We start from the raw sequence: 7,016 nt of genomic DNA, 5'->3' as shown, positions 1-7,016 counted from the left end.
TCAAGGACACGTTCAATAATGGACCTACATTTGCTTTTCTTCCCTCGTTTAGATACAAGACTGCTGCATACATATTAATATCTCCACGAGCATGTGGACACAACTGTTGATGCACTCATTACGACGGGGGGCCTCTGCCTCCCTCCTCGAGGCCCCCTGACAAGCTAAATTAATCACAACGCTGATTCCTGTAGTTGTGTTTGTCTCACAGTCAATACAAATAACATCCCCACCGAGTCAATCAATAGCTGACTCAACAGACTTATTGTGGCCAATTGTGAATACCATAAATTATCGTTGAGTATTTGTCTTTTTTTTCTAAAGGCAGACCTGAAGATGCACACAACTTTAAACATTAAAAAACGAGTTCAAATGTGTTTCGATGACGACGAGGGAGACTGACGATGAAACGTGGACGTGAAGCTAGCTGAATTCATTTGTAAAAAGCAGGAGTAACGTTAGCGGAGTAGTTAATGTCGGATATTTTTCACGAGCTAACCAAACATAACAAACCACCGTGGCGTTGAATACAATGACAGACGTTTATTTAAATCTACTTTGTGCTGTTTTACACCCAGGCTAACGTTAGCTAGCTTAAGTCCAACAGCAGTTAGCCTTGTTTGTTGTTCACACCAGAGAGGTGGCACGTGCCTCTCGATGTTTAAAACACAATTGGTAATTTAATTAGAGTAATTGTGGACACAAAACGAGTTACAAGGGATGTGATGTCATGGAGAGACAGCAACTGCCTTACCTTGCTTGATTGAACAGAAAGCTTTTGTGCTTTTCTCATCTGAAGAAAAGATGAAGGACATTTAAAATATGTCCAAGAGATGCACAACTTTGAGAGCAACTTAACTGAAAACGACTTCACTCTGGGGAGTAAACAAGCTCCATAGGTCCCAGAACACCCAGCTCAAGTTAGCTATAGCTAATGATTTGACTGACTTAACAGTTATGATTTCTGTTTCATGAGTTAACTTTGGTTAAGATAATTGGGAACAGCTGGCTCACATCTTATACATGTAACCTCCAGGTAGAAGATGGTTCGGCTGACTAGGTGTGGTAATGTTATTCTGGGGCGGAGGTACCGTGGTGATGGAGATGAGGATGAGTGGTACTTGCAGTGACTTGATGAAAGTGTTTTAAGAAAGGGAAAACATGTGGAGGGAACAGAAATAATAAAAGGCCGTGGTCATGAACATGGCTTGTAAAAACCTCAGTAGTATTAGCTGCGTTACCATATTTTTATAGAAGCAATATGCCATTTTCCTCAGTATAAAACATGGCACGCCATGTCTGTTCAAATTAGAATAGGCTAATGTGAATTGTTGCACAAGTCGGCGTACTAGATATGTAGGCCTACTTCAGTATCATGATGTTGAACAGTCATGCAACAGACTCATATAATTGCACACAGTAATAGTACTTTAACAAAAGCGTTATAGTCTAGATCCGTCATATATGGGGGCAACACTGTAGCATAGTTTGAGAAACCAAAAGTTGTGTTAACGGTTGGAGTACTTTAGCAAACCACTACATAGAGCATATTCTGGAAGCTGTGCAACTTAATGTATTTTAGTACAATCTGGACGTATAGTCCTAGGCCCACAGTGTAGTAGAAGTAGAAAGTCAAGTAACCTAGTAGCGCAGTCTTTTACAGGTCTTGATGGCATCAATCCAAAGTACCCAAACAAAACCATGATGACTGTTAATCAAATAATGATGTTCTTCCATATCTAATGGTATTAATTTGTTCTTACATTTGTATATAACTCTATGCTATTTGATTTGGTATCTCGCTTATCATTTGTAATTGAGGACAGCAGGATTTCCTCGGCAGTTTACAGGATCGAGGTCAAGACGTGGTCAAACCAACCATAGGCAAGAGAGCCAATCTCTACCCGGTAACTCATTTTAATGAAAAAACTGCATTGTCTAAGTGGATTCAAAATGCTTACGGTAAACACAGTAAACATCCCCATTAAACTCTAATTGGAACTCCACGGTTAGAGATTTAATTAAAGAATGCAAAGTGTTCCACTTAAACCAAGCAGCTCTTCTACTTTAACCATAAAAGAAAGATATTTTGTTTTTGACCCATTGTTAACAAATTCTTGCGTGTACACCTGTTGTGAAAGATCTTTCTGCAACATCTTGAGGAACTCGGAAAAAATAAAATGTTATCCGGCCACCAGGTTTGGCATATTTTGATTGAAATCCCATTTGTATAAAATAATACAAACATGCTCTACCTATCTATGAATGCATCATACAAGTCTAATTTACAATAAAGAAAAACACTCAATTCATTGAATGCAAAGTGGGAAGAAAGTGGGGGGATTTGAGAAGTTCTATTCGAGTTATAATCCCTGCCAGCTCTTTCCTTTAGGCTCATGAGAGCTCACAACAAAAGGTGCCCACCACTATCGTCTATACACAATTAACTCAAGCACCAGCATTATTCTATTATCATAAGAATGCTGGTTGCAATGGGGGGAGAAACTCCTCTGCATTCATGGACGTCGCCGAATAGAGCCCAGAGCTTTTATCTTCTCAATTACATGCAGCCTGCATTTATCACACAACCTAGTGACAAGTTTGGACACTTTTTGCGCGTGACAAACAATTGGTTCATGCTGCTAAATTAAATAGCCTGTTTATGATTACAGCATTGATTATGAGTGAGCCAGGAGGGACTGTTGAAGATGCCGGAGTATAGAGTACAACTAGTTTCCAGTGGGATCCTCTGAGTAAAAAAAAAACGACTTAACTTTCAGGTTTTCCAAGAAGAGCAAATGTTACAATAAATTACGATTGACCCATCTGTTTTGTTTTGTATTGTATTGTGTTGTAATGTATATTTTGTGTAAGCACACTGAGAGTCATTTTACCAAGTCAAATTCCTTGTCTGTGCAAACTTACTTGGCCAATAAAACTGATTCTGATTCTGATCTGTTCATGTAATGAAACGCCTAAACATTAAGTCTCAGATAATGTGTATTCAACTTCTACATTTTATGGAAACAAGTACATATTTCATTCAAATATTTGACATATTTCAATGGATGTGTGAGTTTATGATCTCCTTGGCTGTCGCCTAGAAGCTGCCGTGATTTTGAATTCAGAGGACAACCTGTGCAGTAATTGTTCATCCCAGCGGGAGCATCTGAATAAATGAAGACTAAATAAGGGTCGTCCCTTACTTTGAGGTTAACATCGTTGGTGCTGCATTGCATTTCTTCCTGACTGCTTTTGATCTGATATGTGGCTGATGAGATTTGGGGGTCGTGTTGGAGGTAAATGACCACAAGGTGTCAATGTTGTCGGTAATGTGTTTTTCTCTCATCTCAGTTCATTAATGTTAAAAACACTGATTAAAGCAAGTGGGTAGGAAACGCCTGCTGGAGGTCATGCTCAAATAAATCAAATCGGAGGTAACGATTGTTCTGGAGAGCTGAAAAAAGATGGCAGTAGAGTCATCTGTACACGTCGCCAAAAGGAGTCTTGGCACAGGCCTCTATATTTCAGACTTTACACCTATACGTAACCTCTGTAAAGATGCTCTTAAACAGCATAATATAATAGTATAATACTAACATAATGCAATACATATAGCGTGTTTAAGCTGAATATTTCCTCTTAAAAAGACAATAAATGATTTACGTAAATGGTTTAGGCCTACGAGCAACATCTCAGCATGCTGGGATCATGAACAAATAATGCAGCGGTTTCTTTTAACCCTAAACAAACCTTCATAAACTCGAGCCTCAGATGCAAACGTTGGAGCAGTCTGCGGGGCCACGATGCACAGCGCCTCCTGGTCATGTCGCGGTGTCCGCTCGGGACACTTTCTTTCCCTTTCATGTGGAATTTCACTTTTCTACCTGCAACTGCTCATATATGTGTGTGTATGTTTTAATTTTAATGCGTTACATTAAATTTCATATGGTAATTTTAACACATTATGTGTACATCACTCTATAAATTAAATGCATTATTGTCTTTTATTTGTTGGTTTTATTAGTCATTTATTTTTTGTAAACTATCTTTAAAAGACATTAGAAAAAAAAACTGCACTGGACATTTCTCACAATTTTATAGAATTAAAGTATTTTTTAGAATTAAAATTAGAGTAAACAATTCGTTTGTGAAAATAATCGGCAGATTAATCGACAATGAAAGTAATAATTATTTAGAGACGATAACAAGGTATAAAGAAATTAGAAACACGTCTTATGACATAATCGCTTCCTGCTCTTATTTCTCCAACGGAGGCTCTGTTTCATTCTGACCTTTGTCCCATGCTAATCTCTATTTCTCAGAAAAGATAATTACCATTAAAAGGGGTCAAATAGATGTCTGAAGTCACTTGAACTACAAGAACTTATTAGCAACCTGACGGTTGTATCAACCAAGCGGCTCGTAGTTTGAGTTTGTCCCTTTTCACCTAATCCCCCACCTGCACTCTCACAAGCCAGAAAACAACATCAACATATGGGAGGATGCAAGACCAAAATCATTATATTTATCTAAGGTTTAATAAATGATCAAGATTTCTATTTGGGCTAGTGTAAATAGACCTGTTTGGTTCTTAATAAAGTTATCCATAACTCCGTAAAGCTGTGCCGTGAAAACAGATGCAACTAGAACGGGCACTCGGTAGAGCGCATACCTTCGCATATCACAAGATTGGGCATTGAATTATGAACATGTTGGCATTAGTTGCATGCCAATTGGACAAAAATGTATCGTGCTATGGTAAAAAAAAAAGATGTTGACCTTTCCATGACCTTGACCTTTGACCCGATTGATCCCAAAATCTAATCAAATGGTCCCCGGATAATAAACAATCATCCCACCAAATTGCATGCGATTCGGTTCAATACTTTTTGAGTTTTGAGAATAACACGCATACAAATAAATAAATAAATAAATACAAAACATAACCTTCCGGCATTTTCAATGCAAAGGTAATTAAAAACAACTGTATGATCAAAAGCTGACGTATGATTGCATTATAGTTTCTACAATGAATTCAAGGTTTTGATCTGGCACATTTTTGCAGATTAATCAGTAAATATAGTTTATTCCATTTCCATTAAATGTATTACAATTGGGAATGCAGCTACAGTATATATATATATATATATGACCAGCAGACTTTTGGATCAGGGGTTGTTCCAAGCCACCTACCGATGTTCTGAAAATCACACTATTAGAAGTTTATCCTTTAAAACATGTTTTAAGTGTGATTATGTCACTTTGAAAAGAAGAAATTACACAATCTTAAATTTTGAAATTAAACGTCGACTCAACACAGATCTTATGCCTTACTGACCCTATAGTCTACCAGTGCTACGGTTAGTTTATGAAACTTCAGGTAGATGTTTAATCTGTCACTTCCTTTTTGACTGTGTGGTTCTGTTTCTACACTTTCTTGTGGGGTGAATTATCTTGCTTTAATGTTTATTACAAATATTATCGTAACATAATGTGGGAACAGTAATTTCCAATCTTTCTGTGGTCACCATGAGGGTCATATTTCTTTCCTTTCTAACGGTCTCTATCTCTTCTCCATGGGGGTCTACACTCACACCTGACTCCTCCTCTGGAGGACAGATCTGTTGTCTTCCACGGCAACAAGCAAATACTGAACAGAGGACACTTGTCAGCCATCACTGTTGGCAGAAAGTTGGTAAAGATACAAGTTGGCAGTTAGTGTTAAGGAGTCTGAAACCCCAGAGATAAAAACAGCCGAAACTTTTATATTTTACTGTACACTTATATCTGCAATAACTGATCACCATCATTCCAGGGATGATGATAAAGACTGGATTGAAAAGAGTTTAGGAACAATAAAATGGCCAATCAGATAAACGCTGAGCTTCATTTCTGAAACAATCACATGTGCAGGAAACGTAGCAGACGGGAAATCAAGAAGGTTCATTTGCAAAATGTACTTATTCAAAGTTATCAAAACTAGCTCTTTTTTTAAAACGGTGGATGTTAAAATGTAGTTGATTTTTCCCTTTTGTCAATTAGTTATAATTAATATAACATCTGTAAATAAGGTGAACGGAAGGAATGTGCTGCTGAAGCTGTGACGAGACAGTATCACAAAAAAATGCACTATTTAACCCTCCTATTACCTTTGGGGTCAATTTGACCCCATTCAATGTTTAACATCTCTAAAAAAATGATTGACATCTTTTTTTTTTGCTTCATGTCATGACTTTTCCTAATTTATTGGGAACAACTGGGAAAACATCAAATTCACATGATGTGTTTTCAATGTCCTAAACACAACTTGTACGCATCGGTGTTCTTTTGGGTCAATTTGACCCCATGCTGTTTTTCACTGTGTAAAACATAAAAGAAATATCAACTTGTTTATTTATTTAAAGGTCTATTTAGGTAGTCAACAAACAAACATAAAATACCTGACTCTTAAACTTGGGAAACTATACGAATTCTAATAATTTTCTGGAGGTTTTAATTGCTGGGGTCAAATTGACCCAGAGGGTAAAATATGTTAGTAAATTTAAAGATAACAGGAGGGTTAAGAAATGCTCATGTCAGGACAGTGAAGCACAGGATGCTCCATGGTCAGCGCTGAGCTGATGTCGGGTTACTCAATCTCAAGGTCAGTGGTCCGACTGAAAACAATAACTACAGACAATCAGTGCTATATAGAGATAACAGCAGTCAAATGGAACAACAGAACAACCTGTGGGTCATGCAGTACATGATAAAAACATCAGACAAATTTATATACGGCAACTTTTATGATGCAACTTCGACAACCGCCAGCTAAATTCTCTCCCCATCTTCCGTGGAGGTCAAAGGTGAAGGGACAGCTACATCTGGGATTTAAATACTGTTTTTAAAACTAAGAAGTAGCCAATAGTGTTAATGAACTCTCAGACCACTAGTCATACAATTAATTATGTTCTGCAATAGAAATATCCTCTTCTCTTCTCTCCCCTCCTCTTCTCAGCTCTTTATTTTTCCAT

This window comes from Pseudoliparis swirei, chromosome 10, assembly GCF_029220125.1.
Source record: "Pseudoliparis swirei isolate HS2019 ecotype Mariana Trench chromosome 10, NWPU_hadal_v1, whole genome shotgun sequence".
Lineage (NCBI taxonomy): Eukaryota > Metazoa > Chordata > Actinopteri > Perciformes > Liparidae > Pseudoliparis > Pseudoliparis swirei.
Note: the sequence above shows the minus strand (reverse complement) of the source record.